Below are 15,079 nucleotides of genomic sequence, written 5' to 3'. Positions count from 1 at the left end.
CGTAGTACGCGATGTTCTCTAAATGCAAACGAAAATCAAGCTATCAGTAAAAATGATTGATGTACAGAGTTAGTACCAATAGTCTTATTTCTTCCAGATATTAGTATCTTTTACTCAAGTGTAAATTATTAAAAATTATTCTAAAAAATGGTGTGCCTAGCTTCTGGATATTTTACATGATTTTTATGTAATAAATTCATCTATAAGTTTTCACAAAATTTGCAATTATTTTTTTTTTAATTTCAGTTCACTAAGAAATCCATATTGGTAAGTTTAATTTAATAGCTTTTGAAACTGCTACTGGCTTCCCTTTTTTTCAACAATGTAATTTTTTTATATTTCATTTAAATAATCAAATACAGAAATGCATTATTAGAGTTTATTTTTAACAATAGCTAGATTGAAATAGTTGGGAAATATATAAAAGGTTTGATTGTTAAGCATTGTTACGAATAAAAGTTAATTGTTGAAAACAGAAAAGTAATCTATTAAAAACAATTTGTTGGACATTCTTTTTTGAGCTATACTCAGTGTATGTTGTCAAATTTGACGGCGATTTTGAAAAGCTTTAAAAAAGTGCGATTATGAGTGATTTATATCTCCGAACCTTTACGCCTTTCTGGCGAATGCATAGGAAGAAATTTCCTTTGTACAAACAGGCGATTATTAATCACTGGTTAGACCAGATGATGAAGTATCCTCGGCCTATGGGTAAGCCTATACTTTTTATATTCATTCCAATATTTGCAGTCTTGCAAATTATCGAGGTTTTAGTAGACAAAACTTAGTGAAGAAATTTAGACTCTTTCAGCGAAAAAGAATTTCAAAATTTCAAATGTTAGAAGCAAGACAATAAAAATTTGCAATTAACTTAAAAACTAATACTGGCACTAAATGTCATGATCTATATCATTACAATACTATTGAATTGATATATTTTTCTTCGGCTATATTAATACAGTATAAGATAGCACTCTTTTTTGAGGTTATAATTATATGAGCTTATAACGAGATTATAACTTTTCCTTATTTTGCTTTCTGGCTTTTTAATTATTATTTTTTTTTTCAATTTTTAATTTTTTTAATATTTTTAAAGACTATTTACTAACTAATAATTTTTATTTTTCTCTTTAAAAATATTTCTTTTTATTTTTTATTATTTTGGGTAATATGTACTTGCAACTTATGCCCAGTAAATACAACTTATTATAATTTTTCTTTATTTTCTCTTTTTTTTAATTATTTTTTGTCTTTTTATTGGTTTTATTAGAATTGTTTATAAATAGTAATTGTTTTATTAAAATTTTGTAATAAAAGGCGATTTTGAAATTAAAAAAATTTTGAAGGTTCCATCTCTAAAATATAATAGTTTGTAAATGGTCCTTTTTTATGCCAAAATATTTCGATGAAAATCGGCTTTCCCGTTAAATTGTTTTGTTTTCATGAGGGCGCAATTAAATGGTAACAATTTTTCATAACGTAGCCAAATTTCTCCTAAAAATATCTTTCTAAATTCTATTTAGGTCTCTGTCAAAATAAGTGAGTGATATCAAAGAAGAAGCGCAAAGAAAAAAAATAATCCATAGAATAAAGTGTTTTTCAGAAAAATTACACTTAATAGATTTTTAATTTTTTACATAATCTTGTCTACTACTTTTCATACAAAGAAGCAATTTATGTCATGAAAACTTAAAAGACTTCTGCTGCTATTGTTATGATACTAAAGTATAATATAATGTTATGATAGAAGCAAGTTTTAAGTTGATTTTCAATACTATAAAGATTTAATGTTCTTGTGATCCCATATTCTAATTATTTAGTGCAGATGATAATTTAATAAACTTTATCGGACAAGGATGTTCGTATTCTGAATAAACTTTTCAATTTAGAATTTTTATCTTAGATATCAAGATGACAAAATCTATAATGTATGTTCAGATAATCTAGTTAGGTGGCCAGCCAAAAATGCGACAGTAATTATATAAAAGAATTTTTTGCAAAGAAAAATAAAACTGTTTAACCTAGGGCAGTACTTATTTAATAGTTCCTCTTTAAAATTTTGTGAATACACTGCATGCATGAGGATGTTTGAGTTGAAAATCAGTATTATTTTAAGGAAAAAAATGTTCTTCAGATATATACTAACTTCCAAAAATTAAAATTTTAGAAGAAAAAAACTATGATTTATTCTTAAAAATCGGTTTGATTGATGATTTCCTGAAATTTCATGCATGTTATTTTATTTTATTTATAGTGTTTTATTTTATGTGTTATTGACATATAAAATAAGACTTATGTATTATAATGTATTTATACAGATTTGAAGAAAAAAGTTTACACATTTAAACATGATAAGAAAATCAAATTTTTTTAGTATAAAAAAACACAATAGGTAAAAAAATATTTCTTTTATTAAACTGGCTTGCATAGTAAAACATGCAAATATAAGTAAATAATCATTAAATTTGTAATTAAATTATGACAAACATGCACGTTGAAGATATTATTATAATTTTCATAGTTGTAATGAATAACAGTAGCAATTTTTAAAGTATTATAAATTTAAAATAAGAACAAAGCGTTTAAAGATGGTTTTAAAATTACTGATAACTTCTTTTTAGAATTTAGATCATATTATAAATTTCTAAAATTTGAAAACTTGGAATTTTGCTAATTGTGAAATTATATTTAGCTGATGAGGATGATTATGATGATCTCGAAAGTGAGGATGAAACAATCGATGAGTAAGTACATATTGTTTAAGTCGATTAATATGATATAATCATAAATACTCTGAATTCCCTAAAAATGAACACAAATTAAGATTATAAATATATAGGCATGAATCGGAAAGAATTCCAAACGGCACTAAAAAAATAACTGCCAAAACTACCAGAATATGGAGAGATTTATCATATCCGTTGATCTATGAGAGCACAAGAAATCTTGGTAGTTCAAAATAAAGCACTTTGGTAAAAATTTTGGTAAAATTAACAATATGTCAAAAATTTGATATATGAAGTAACATTTAGTCATTTTGTCATGATACTTCAGACCATGATTTAAAAATCATTGATCTGATTAAAATAACTTCTTAATGCTCTATTTTTTACTAAATGTGGGGGAATAAGAATTATATTTTTAAAAACTACAATTTCCGTTAATTCAGCACCATATGAAGAGAAAATGTACCAAATGAATGGTTTCAATACCGTATATATTTTGATTTTCATTACCAGAATATGTTGTTCTTTTTATCAAAATTGTCATTACCACACAATACGATAATTTTATCTACAAGAATATTTTTCTCTGTGTGTTAGCAAACTTTTGGATGGTACATATCTTTCCGTTCATAATTTTGTTTTGTAAAGATTAGGATGGTTATTGTAACACAATCTATATTTTCACAATCTTAAACATCGATTGAATCACTCGATTGTGAAAGGCTAAGAGAAAAATTGTAAAACCTCCTTGATTGCAGAAAAAAACAGAGAAAAGTGAAAGGTGAAGAAATTCAATAATTTTAAGATGTGCAATCATATTAAGGGTTTAACAAATGCCTTAATTTCAAATCATTTACGAGCGGGTTTTTTAAGATTAAATATAGTTCATTCACTATGGAGATTTTACACTTTATTATTAAATTAAGACAAAACGAGTGTCTAATGTCTTACATTAGCTGAAAGTTCATATTTTAGCAAGAATCTAAACTGATACCAAATTATTTCATCATTCTTCATTTATTATAACTTAATAGGAAACATTTTCAAAAATTAGGTTTCAAGTCAAATTATAATTAGAAGTTTCTTGTTGCAATTGAATTGATGTTGTAGCATTCCTTTAAAATCTCTTTAATTGTACTGGTGATGTTACCTTCTATAGACTGGACAATGAACAGTACTAAAAAAAGAGAAATATGCTTTTTGAAAATTGGGAAACTTGGATTGTCAACAGTTTTAATAGAAAATTTGCAGAAACACGAATTAAAATTAAAACAAATATGAATATGATATCGTTTCCTATTTTTAATTCGCAAAATGATTGCTAATAAACAAAGCTCATTACTTTTTAATTCTTTGTTAGACTTTCCTTCAAATTCATTTACATATAAAGTATCATTAACAAAACAAATAAAACATAAAATGAAGATTTTCTTAAAAAACTACTTTTAAATCAGAACTAATTTTATGTAGGATTATACTTAATAATTATTATTTCTAAATATGGAACGTATATAGTAATTCAATGTAGATAATTAAAATTCTTGTAAAAAAATTAAATAAAGAAGTTTAAATGATTGATATCACAAACTAATATTTATACTATTTGAGCTGCAAAAAAATTACTACTGAGAAGGATGAAGTGAAATAATACTGGAAGAAAAAAAAGATTTAAAGCAAAATAATTAGAAAATCCCCAAGATTATTCAAACTCTCAAACTGATATCAATGTTTTCAGTCTACACTTGCACTGATGATGATTTGCAATGATTTGTTAGATTTTGACAGCTAATTTTCTTACAGTTGAAATAATAAGTTGTGACTATGCTTTCTAATAGTTGATGAGAAAATTTTCACATTTATTCACTAATTGACAAGCAAGGTAAAACGTTACAAGATTTTCTAAGAAAATGCAAAATCATCTCGCTTAACTTAAGGAAACATATCAAAAGTATCAATTTAATTAAAATGTGAAGAACTTAGAAGAACACTGAGAAAAACTTATTTTTTAATGATGATTTTCTTAATTGATTGCCAACTATTTTCTTTAAATAAAAAAAACAGGCATACCTTAAGTTATTTAAAATTATACATACACAGGAATTTATTAAGGTTCATTTCATGCTTATTTTAGGATTGTAGAAAGTGATTTTGGAGGTTCTGAGGAACCGGGAGTTATTGAAAACATATCAGCCCAACCATTAGGTGATGGGGCTCTTAAAAGCATCAGGTATGATAATTTTTCTTTAAATTGAAATTTCTTCAAATTTTCAGTTAGTGAATTTGGCATGTTGTTTGATTTCTGCTATTCCAAATGATCGTAAAGATTGCATCCAAATTATGATCTTATAAATATTCATCAACGGAATTTATACATTTATGATGAGTATTTCACATTTCTTTTATTTAAAAATATTTTTCAAGTACGCAGGTTGTGATTTAACAAATAAACAAGATAAACAAATTTAATTTATGCAATATCTTTTTAATAACTAAAGATATAGAAGAAGCTCTACCACAGGAAATATAGTATTGCAGGAGATTGTATAATATAAATCATGCACTGCTTACACATTTATTAAAAAAAGCTAATTAAATCCTAGAATGAACTTCAAGGCCTAAAAATTTTAATAAAAATTCAAAATTTAGATTCAACTTTGATTTAAAAAAATCAATTTAATATTCGCTAACCTAAATTATAAACAAACTGGTCAGAAAAATGTAATTCCTAAACATGATATGTGAGTCCCTAAATACTAGACTCCACAAATTTCGGTGGTTATAAATATTTCACCTTAAATGTATTAGTCATAGTTAATTCAGCTACGATATAAATAGAAAATACATCTGATATATAAGTTTATTCGCCTTTTAACATTATACCGTTAAACGGGATAAAGGATTTAAAAAAATTAAACAAATAAAAATAACAAATTGTTTACATTTAAAACTTTATTTTTCAAATAACATAACGGTTAAATTGTAACCAGTTTATTATTAAGCAGAAGTTTGCAAATGCTATTGAACTTTTTATCTTAGCTATTGGAATCAAATTTAAAGCATAACATGCACAATATTACACCTTAAGTATTAATTAAAGGTGTATTTTTAAATAATTCGATTGTAAACACTTGCACCTTTTGCGTGAAAAATATTCACCAGTTTCTATAAGTATTATACATTAAAAAGTATACATCCATGAAATGTGAATCATTCCGAAATAGTAACAAACAATGACATATTATTATTTTAGTGTTGAACTTGATGTGAAATATGATGAGTATGGATGTTATGTTGAGGCTGATTGTAAAGATGAATTTGTTACTCAGACTCAAATGAATGAGAATGATGAAAATAAAAGGTATGTTTAATTGTATGCAAATTGAATTTTATTAGCATTCCATAATTTCTTTCTAAATATTTCTTGTCTATGTTACATGACATATGTTACATACACATTGCAAAAGGCTCTTTCCAAATTTTCTCTTTCTTATTTTAACTAATTTATTTCTGCAAATCTAACTAAATTATATGACGATTGTTATAGACAAACTACTTATTTGTCACTTATCATTGGACACAATTCTACACATGATTAGGGATGTTTTATCCCAATTTTTTTAATAAAGAGCAGTCTTTCAAGAATAAACGCCCGTAGTATATCAAAAAAGAGATGTTTTGCATAGAAAAATCTTCAACATTGTATTTTTAAATAAATGTTAATAAACTTGTATACATTTTGAATAAAAAAACAAAGTATTGTTTTTCGAGAAAATAAGAAAACTTAAAATGAATACATATGATTATTACAAATCGTGGCAAAATAGTGAATAATGACCTATTATAATTTTAGTGTTGTCCTAGTTGGCAATGATGAATTTGGATTTAATTTTGAGTCTGGTGTGGAAGAAGGTTATGAGGAAATTCCAACGTATGAGATTGATGAATATATTGGGTAAGCAAAATTAGATTTAAATTGAGTTTACTTAGTATTTTTAAATTTCTTTATTAGTATTACTTGCCTGTGTAAGAATTACGTAAAGCTCCTTAGGAAATGATTAATTTTTTTAAAATAAATGTTTAACATTTTGACTTTTTTAAATACACCATAAAAATAAAGATAAAACAAATATTTTTAAATATTAACACAATCTCAAATGTTTTAAATAATTCTACTTTTAATAGATCTTAAAATATCTGCAAGTAATTGTCGTATCCAGTAATAAAATCTGCATATGGTGTATAGGAGTCCCCAAATGTTGCTTTAATTCATAAATTGTATTTACTTTTTACTCAAATTATAATTTTGTAATTTTTCCGAATAAAACTAAGAAGAAGATTTAATAATTAAAATAAATAATTGGAACTATTAACTCATGTGATCTACCTAATTATTTTTAAAGATATATGGGTATCTTATTCTTCAATATTTATTCTTAATTAATCAAAAGTCAGAAATTAATTAAATAATTAATTAAAATGTTTAATAGTTTCTGTTTCAACTAGAAATGTACAGACCAGTAAAAAAGGATACTGTATCGTCAGATTTAACATAACAAAATCTTTATCTTATTAATTATATAGACGATTGATTACAGTTTTCATCTATTAATTATGGATTGAACCAGTGAAAGTAGGAAACCCTAACAAGCTCACATACCTCTGGACAAGATAACAATGAAAAAGTATAAAAATAATTTCAGAGCAAATTCAACCATTTTTTAAGAGTTAACACTAACTCTATTTTCAAATAACAAAGATAAAATTTTATATATTAGTGATTAGACAAAATTTAATTTTTTATTATTCAGATTTTATAACTTTTATAAAGTCCAGCATATATATTATTTTATTTAACTGAATTCCATTTTCATGAGGCATTTTCAACCCTATATGTTTATATAAGTTTTTCATTCTTAGGGTAGAAAATACTAAACACTGTAAAAATTCATATTAAATACATATCCTTATTTTTTGATCTGGTTAAAAATTTAAAATATATTCATCTATGCATTATAATTCGTGCTGATACTTGAAAAATGACCTTTTATAATTTCAGTGGTGACCAGATTGTTGAATGTGACCAATACGGATTCTTTGTTGAATCTGAATGTATTGGGGATTTTGTTACTCGAAATCTGACTATAGATAATGGTGAAAATATAAGGTATGATAATTTGTATTCATATTGAATATTTTTTTTAATATATAAGTAAAAATGTTTTGTGATCTTGCCTTTCTACGTTTGGGGCAGCAGAAGGATACTTCTAAATTTATTTATATTTTATTTTTTTAAACTTTAATTGCTTTAAAGGATATAAATATATATTATAATTTTCAGAAAGATAAATATTTTAGAAAAATATTTTTTTTAATAAATTATCTCATGAGCTTCAATCTACTGTACTCAGAATAAATATAAATCTAAGTAATTATGATATCATTAAGCAATAGACTTTCTATTTTACAGGTGAGTTATTCAGTTATAAATCACGTCTAGGACATGAAATTTATTTTTATTCATATAAGTTATGATTTTTAATTTGTATAGTTATGAGTTCTGTTTAATAATAAAAAATTTCAAAAGAATAATAAATTTGATGAGTAATTCGATACCTAAGCCCTATATTTATTTAATTAAATTAGAATTTTAAACTAAAACTTGACGACAATAGTATTATCTGTTTATTAAGACTGTATAATATGCTAAGTTTTGCAATTTCCCGATTATGTTGAATACCAATATTTTCAATCAAAATTTGGAAGAAACAAAACTAAATGTAATAATATCTTAATTTTATCCTGCCGTTCCTTTTAGAAAATTAAATGGGTGTTGAGAAACAGCTCATTACATTTTTATTTATTTTTGTATTTTTCGCCATACTATATTTCTTTTTATGTAGATAAGCATAAAAAAACGCAAGGATAAATGCTAAAAGAAAATTTATGAAAACAAAAGTGATAAATAAAGATTGGCATTTCGAAGGATTTCAAAGACTTCAAAATTACCAATAAACTTACAAGGTGTTCTGTAATGATGGCCCTTAGTATACATTTTTAAAATCCATAACCACAGGGTAGATTGAAAAAGCATACTCATCAGGGATTATGAGTTTCAGCAACGATAAGATGCAACAAGTTATTGAAATCCAATTAATTACTAATGAGGAAGCTGTAACATAAAACATCAAAACATTTTAGATTCCGGGACGAAAACTAACACTAACACTATTCTTAGTATAAAAAAATGGACATTTTAAGAATATTTGTATATTTTTGCTTTAGAATTTCTGACTGAAGTATCTTAACAGATTCAATTTTCAAGTTTTATCAAAACAAAATTCATATATACTTGTGTTAATTACTCACACACATACTAAAACCTTACCCACATGTATATTAAAACCAAAATATTATTCTGCGAAAAAAAATCATTGTTGAAATTCTGAATACGCCTAAAGTTAACTCTTTTTTAAAATAACTAATCACTTTATAATTAAAAAAATAACGAAATTTATTATAATTCTACAATTTATGCATTGAAAACAATATAAAAATTCATTATTTTCGTTAATACTTTTAGAGTGGCATATGATTCTGGAGGTTCTGGAGACCCCGGAATTGTTGAAAATGTTTCTGATGAGAAACATAGAGTTGAGAATTTTCAAAACCAAAGGTATGTATATCTGTATTTAATTTGAGTTATTTTAGTTTTAATGCTTTTTCCAGCTATTTCAAGTACTTTTGATTAATCAGAGCGCTTTCAATATTTACTCTTTTTTTCACTTTTTTAACAACATCATTAAAAAATTGAACAATATATATCCAGCAGGTAAACTACGAATCATTTATTCATGGCCCGTGAATAACGCTTGAATGAAAAAGTACCATATTTGACTGTTTTCTGCAGCTGTGAAATATAAGTTCCAAAAAAAATATAAAAATAAAGATTAAAAAAATAAATAGCTGAATAAAAGAATTATGATTTTAAAACTCCAAAAGCGACATGATACTTTCGTGAATTCATTGCCAATTCTAAAAAAAGTGTTTATTTCTGCTTAAAATGAGTCCAAAAAATTCGTTTAATTATGAAATATACCAATACTTTTAAAAAATTATAAATAATTATACCTTATTACTTGTAGTTTTGAATTATTTCCCTGTAAACACTCATAACATTCTCGTACATGTTTAGAAAGCGAATTTTTATGTTTGAAATAGATGGTAAAATATTTTTTTAATAAAAAAATTTAGTACTTTCTTGACTTCATAGCCACTATTAAAAATAATATTTTATTTCTGCTTTAAATGCGCCAAAAAAATTATAACTAATAATTATGAGATAATCAAATATATTTTAAAATTAAAGAAATAATAATAATTTTAAAAAATAAAAATTCATCTTTTTAATAACTAAAGATATAGGAGCAGCTGTCTTGTCAAAACCATTTAAATTATTCGAAAAATATTACTGAATCTTGTGTTTAAATGCTTAGATATAAATTGCAGAACTAAATAATTCCACTTAATGGAATTAAATCCATTTATCGTAAAAATAAGCATAAACTGAACTAAATTTGAGCCTAAGAATAAATTTTTTAATAATAATTGATAACCTTTGCAACTGCATTAAATGCAACTATAACAGTGAGATTATGAATGTGGCATGCAGCATATGTAAGGAATAACATAATTTAAATTTATTAATTCTCTTACGATGCGAATGTTACAATGAAATTACAATGAATAATATCGCTTTATAAATTTATGTACCTTTTTTGCAAGAAAACGTTAAAACAATAGAAGACAATGAACATTTAGGTTCCATAAGTTGATAGCAAATATTTCGAATAAACAGGAAGTTTTTCTTTTTAAAGAAGTTTACATTTATTTAAATTAAATTTAACATTTATCATGAATTGCGAAACACTCTTTTTCTTAGTTAAAATTTAAAATTAGAACAGGTTTACGCGTCCTAATAAAAAATCTACTATTTTTAAAATAAATTGGTATGACTATTCCCTGTATGCGATTAGAACATTCATATATTTAATTTCCTTTTAATAGAATTCATTGATGAAGAGTTTTACTTTAATTCTAGTATACTCAACTATTACATCAAAATAGCAATACATATAATACTTTTAAATTCATAAATATCTTCTATGTTATAAATTATAAAGACTTATTTTAATATTAAAGAAACTTTACGTTGTTTATTTTCGGACACCTAATTTTGCAATAATCAGTTAATAAAAGTTTTTTGATTTTAAAAGTAACATACTATTCTGATATGATTTAGTGATTCCTCAAAATGACTAGATACAGATATTACTTTAATTATAAAAATTAATTTTTTTTCAGGAGGGAGACCAATTTTGATGGTCAAAGAGGAGACTGTATTACAAATGAGAAAAGAGAAAAGAAAGGGTTTTGGTCCTACTTCAAAAATCTATTTTGTTCCTGTTGCGGGAAAAAATAGATTGGAATGAATCGAAATAATGTGTGTAGAGTTGTTGCGGAAAGGATGATAAAAATTATGAGATACGTGAGGGAAAAAGAAGAAAAAAAGCTATATTGCAAAAAAAAAAAAAAAAAAAAAAAAAAGAAATTTGTACTTAAAAAAATTGTTGAAAGCAATTTAAGATAAAAAAAGAAAAAGAAAATGCTTTGCCTTCTTCGTAAAACCTATTTTATGTCACGGAAGAACATAGATTTGTATGAATCGAAATGTATGCAAAATTATTTTTCTGAAAGGATGATAAAGATCAACTTGAATGATAAAAGAGAAAACAACATTTCAGATGAGAAAGAAACTAGTTCGGATCTCCTTCATAATTCCTACATTGTCCATGTCAGAGAAAACAATCGACTTGCATAAATCAAATACATATAAATTTTTGCAAAAAAAAATTGTAGGAACTTAAATCATAAAAAACTGCATTACTGGTAATACAAAGAAAAAAAATTCATTCTGTAAAAAAAAAATTGTTGTATTAGAAAAATTATTGAAAATTTAACAATAAATACCAGTAACAAAATTTAAGAATTATCTAAAAATACAACAATAAAAATATTTACTTAAAAAAAAAAAAAAAAAAAACAAGGGGTACGATTATAGATCCACCTCCTCGTGGTGTACCCCGGAAACGTTTCGACGGCTAAGAGATCTATAACTCCAACTTTATCAGTTTTTTTCCTCTTCTGAGATTTTTAATCAACTTATTCAGCATTGAAACGCTACTGTTAAAATCTCTCAGGAAGCATTTATATTTCCCCATAACAGGAAACAAATTTTCAGGTAAAAACTCTTAGTTGCTCCCCATTCTCTGGCTATCAACCATATTTATAGCCAAAGTTTAGACAAATCGCCTGTGAATTTCAACAAACATAAAAAATAATATCTTATTTCAATTTTACACTATTAAACAAATAGACAATATTGATGATAAGTATGAAATTGTTGAATTTTAATTATGGAAAGGGGGTCGCTTATTCAGAATTGCATATTGTTCACACATCCCTCTGTCAGAAAATCAAATCTCTATAATCTTCTAATTGATGAAAAACCATTTTGATTGGAGATTTTTATGTCCACTCCAGGGGGTGGGGCTACACTAATGTCAATCCTGCTAGTCAAGAGACAAAGAACCTCTGTACAGTGGTCTTTATTTACACAAAAAAATGGCTAAAATTTCATACTTCAGTTACATTTTCTTAAAATTATAAATAAAAGGTTTTAGTGCAAAAAGGTGCTTTAATGCCAAACATTTTCCTAACTCACAATTTGATATTACTTTAAAGTGATTTTTTCTGTAAATTTATTGTTTTAAATTACTATCAAGCATATAGTCTTCAAAACTCATTATGGCATATTGGCGTGAGGAAATAAACGAAAACTAAAAAAAAAGAAAGAGAGAAGTGATACGAAAAAGAAGAAGAGAAAGAATAAAATAAATAAAAATAAAAGTTCTTACAGACAAGTATTTAAGAAAATTATAATTTTAATAAATTATCAGATTTATTGGAATGTTCTTGTGTCAAAACTATATTACAATATCTATTCAAATGATTTCAAAAAGGTTCCTTAAATAAGATATTTTTTACCGTAGGATCGAGTTCTTTAAACATTTTTTTATAAAAAGTAATTTAAGTATTGGAAATAAGCGAAATATTACTGAGTAAAAAAATTTATTAAATTTTCAGTCTTATGCAATTTAGAATATTTTCCAAAACGATATTCTCCTTTATGTCTTGAAGTGTTTCAAGAATTTTTTCAGATTGCTCAACACTTGGAATTTCAAAGTGTTTTAATAGCATCAGCTCCGTGAATTAAAAATTTGTGAACACTAATAAGCATATAATATCACGTATATAGTTTAACATACAGTTTATCATCACGTCTGCCTATTAAAACACAGAAATTCTAAAGAAAAAGTAGAAACTGATAATAATTACTTCATATACTTTTATTTATAGTGAAAATTATGAAAAAATCATGTATACATTTCGTAACAATTGTTACATTAAAAATTAGAAAAAATTACTGAACCTACTTTTACATTTTCGTTAATAAAATCAATAGGGGTCATTTTTATTTTTCCTGGCTCTGCTTGAATCATTCTTTAGTTTTCTTAAAGGGTAAAATTGTAAAATAATACAAACTATTTATTTTGCCATGCAATGTAAAAAAAAGTTTATTCAAGCTTCTGAAAACACGAAAACTTAGAAACAACAATGAAAGTGTAATTATTTCAGAAGAAAAACCAGATTGATAAATGTTACAAGAAAGCACTTTCCTGATGTGTAAATTTGCAACCACAATGTGTGGTTACAAATTGCTTGGATTTTTTTCAAACATTCAACGGGACACTGGACATCCCTAACTTTTTCTGTGTTTCTACTCACCTCAGTCAATCTACGAAGATAATTCTGATTGAGGATCCTAGTTTTGGTCATAACTAAATTATTGCAATTATCACTTTAAGTCCTACTATACCAAAGAAAAGACGACAAGTTTGGAACGGCGAATAGGAAGATAATGTCTCTCCTTTTGGATGAAACATAGAAAATCTGACCTTTCTTTGCATCCTTATATCTTAATTAAAATGATCAACAAACCTAGCAACTATTCTGCCAGAAGTATCCTTAAAGAAAATCTCAGAGTATGTATATGTTCCTGAAATACTGAAGTTAGGAATATTGAAGAAAAACGTGGCAGTCTATGAAGAATGTCGGAGCCAAAAAGAACTGGGGACTTTTTGCTTGTCGTAAATAGTCAATTTTCGTTGAAAATAAAATCTTTTCTGAGAAAAACAAGCCTTTTGACCATTTGATAAGCAATGTTAACTATAAAAAAACAGTATAAAACCATAGGCATCTTGATAAAATTCAAAAATATTAATCTGATACTCCGAGGCAACTTTTATATTTTAAAAATCAAAAATTTTTATATTTTAAAAAACAAAAATGTAAAAAACATTTCTGTTCTACTAAAAAACTGAAATTTTGAACATCATTGCTATGTTTTATTGAATATCACAAATAAAAATTCTTCACGCGAAGAAAAACTTAAGGATTTTTAATACTCACTTTTGGTCTTTTAAAAATGTGCGAGTTTCAGGCAGGGTTATTTTTTTAAGCTCCCTATAGTGAATATAAATTCGAGCCGTAATTAAAGAAGCTCAAATTCAAAAAATGTCCCTGGTAAATGTGGTATATATTCAGGGGAGGGTGGCATAATTCCTGGAGCGTATGGGAAGATATGCAAAAATAGTGGTACCATGTCCAAAAACTAGAAGAGGGCTTCCGAGAAAATTCCGAGTTAATCTGAGAGAAACTAGTAGGGTATATTGTTGACGATTCTATTGTTGACCACGTCACAGTTTCAGAGATGCAATCAAAAACGCCTATAATAATAGAGAAAACCAGACAGCTGTTTTGGTTAGTTTTAAAACTCCCATTTGGGGATAACTATCGGCCCAAAATTGTCTTTTTCGTGTTTCAAATCAAATATGATAAATTAGTTTCGAGCTCTCCGTGCTCAAAGGTGCTGCAACTTTCCATTTAGAAATATAATTTCTGTAAATTTTCGTCACCAAACTGATCATCCCCCAGGTACGGTTGACAGCTTTTTAATGAATTTTAATATTATCACAAAAAATTGCTCTCGTTATTTTATGTATTGTAATAATTAGGCATATATTTTCTATTTGTAGCTAGAAATACAGATTTAAAAATAACTGAGAAATATAATTTTTGCATATAAACTAAATTAATGCTGAAAATACCTAAACTAAAATACAGATATTTATAATATGAATAATATTTATTAAAAATACGTATTGCTCTTCTGT

The 15,079-nt window shown here is 25.6% G+C and overlaps 1 long non-coding RNA gene across 1 annotated transcript; it reads right to left on the bottom strand.

The window, feature by feature from the left end:
• Positions 1–2,570: 2,570 nt before the first annotated feature.
• Positions 2,571–14,789, bottom strand: LOC107441649 (uncharacterized). Its single transcript, XR_011636285.2, has 3 exons — positions 14,316–14,789; positions 8,745–8,895; positions 2,571–3,903 (listed from the first exon to the last, which is right to left on the bottom strand). It is a non-coding gene; the product is annotated as an uncharacterized LOC107441649 (long non-coding RNA).
• Positions 14,790–15,079: the final 290 nt, after the last annotated feature.

This window comes from Parasteatoda tepidariorum, chromosome 2, assembly GCF_982258835.1.
Source record: "Parasteatoda tepidariorum strain Cologne lab strain chromosome 2, Ptep-v5.0, whole genome shotgun sequence".
NCBI lineage: Eukaryota > Metazoa > Arthropoda > Arachnida > Araneae > Theridiidae > Parasteatoda > Parasteatoda tepidariorum.
This window is presented reverse-complemented; position numbering and strand designations above follow the sequence as displayed.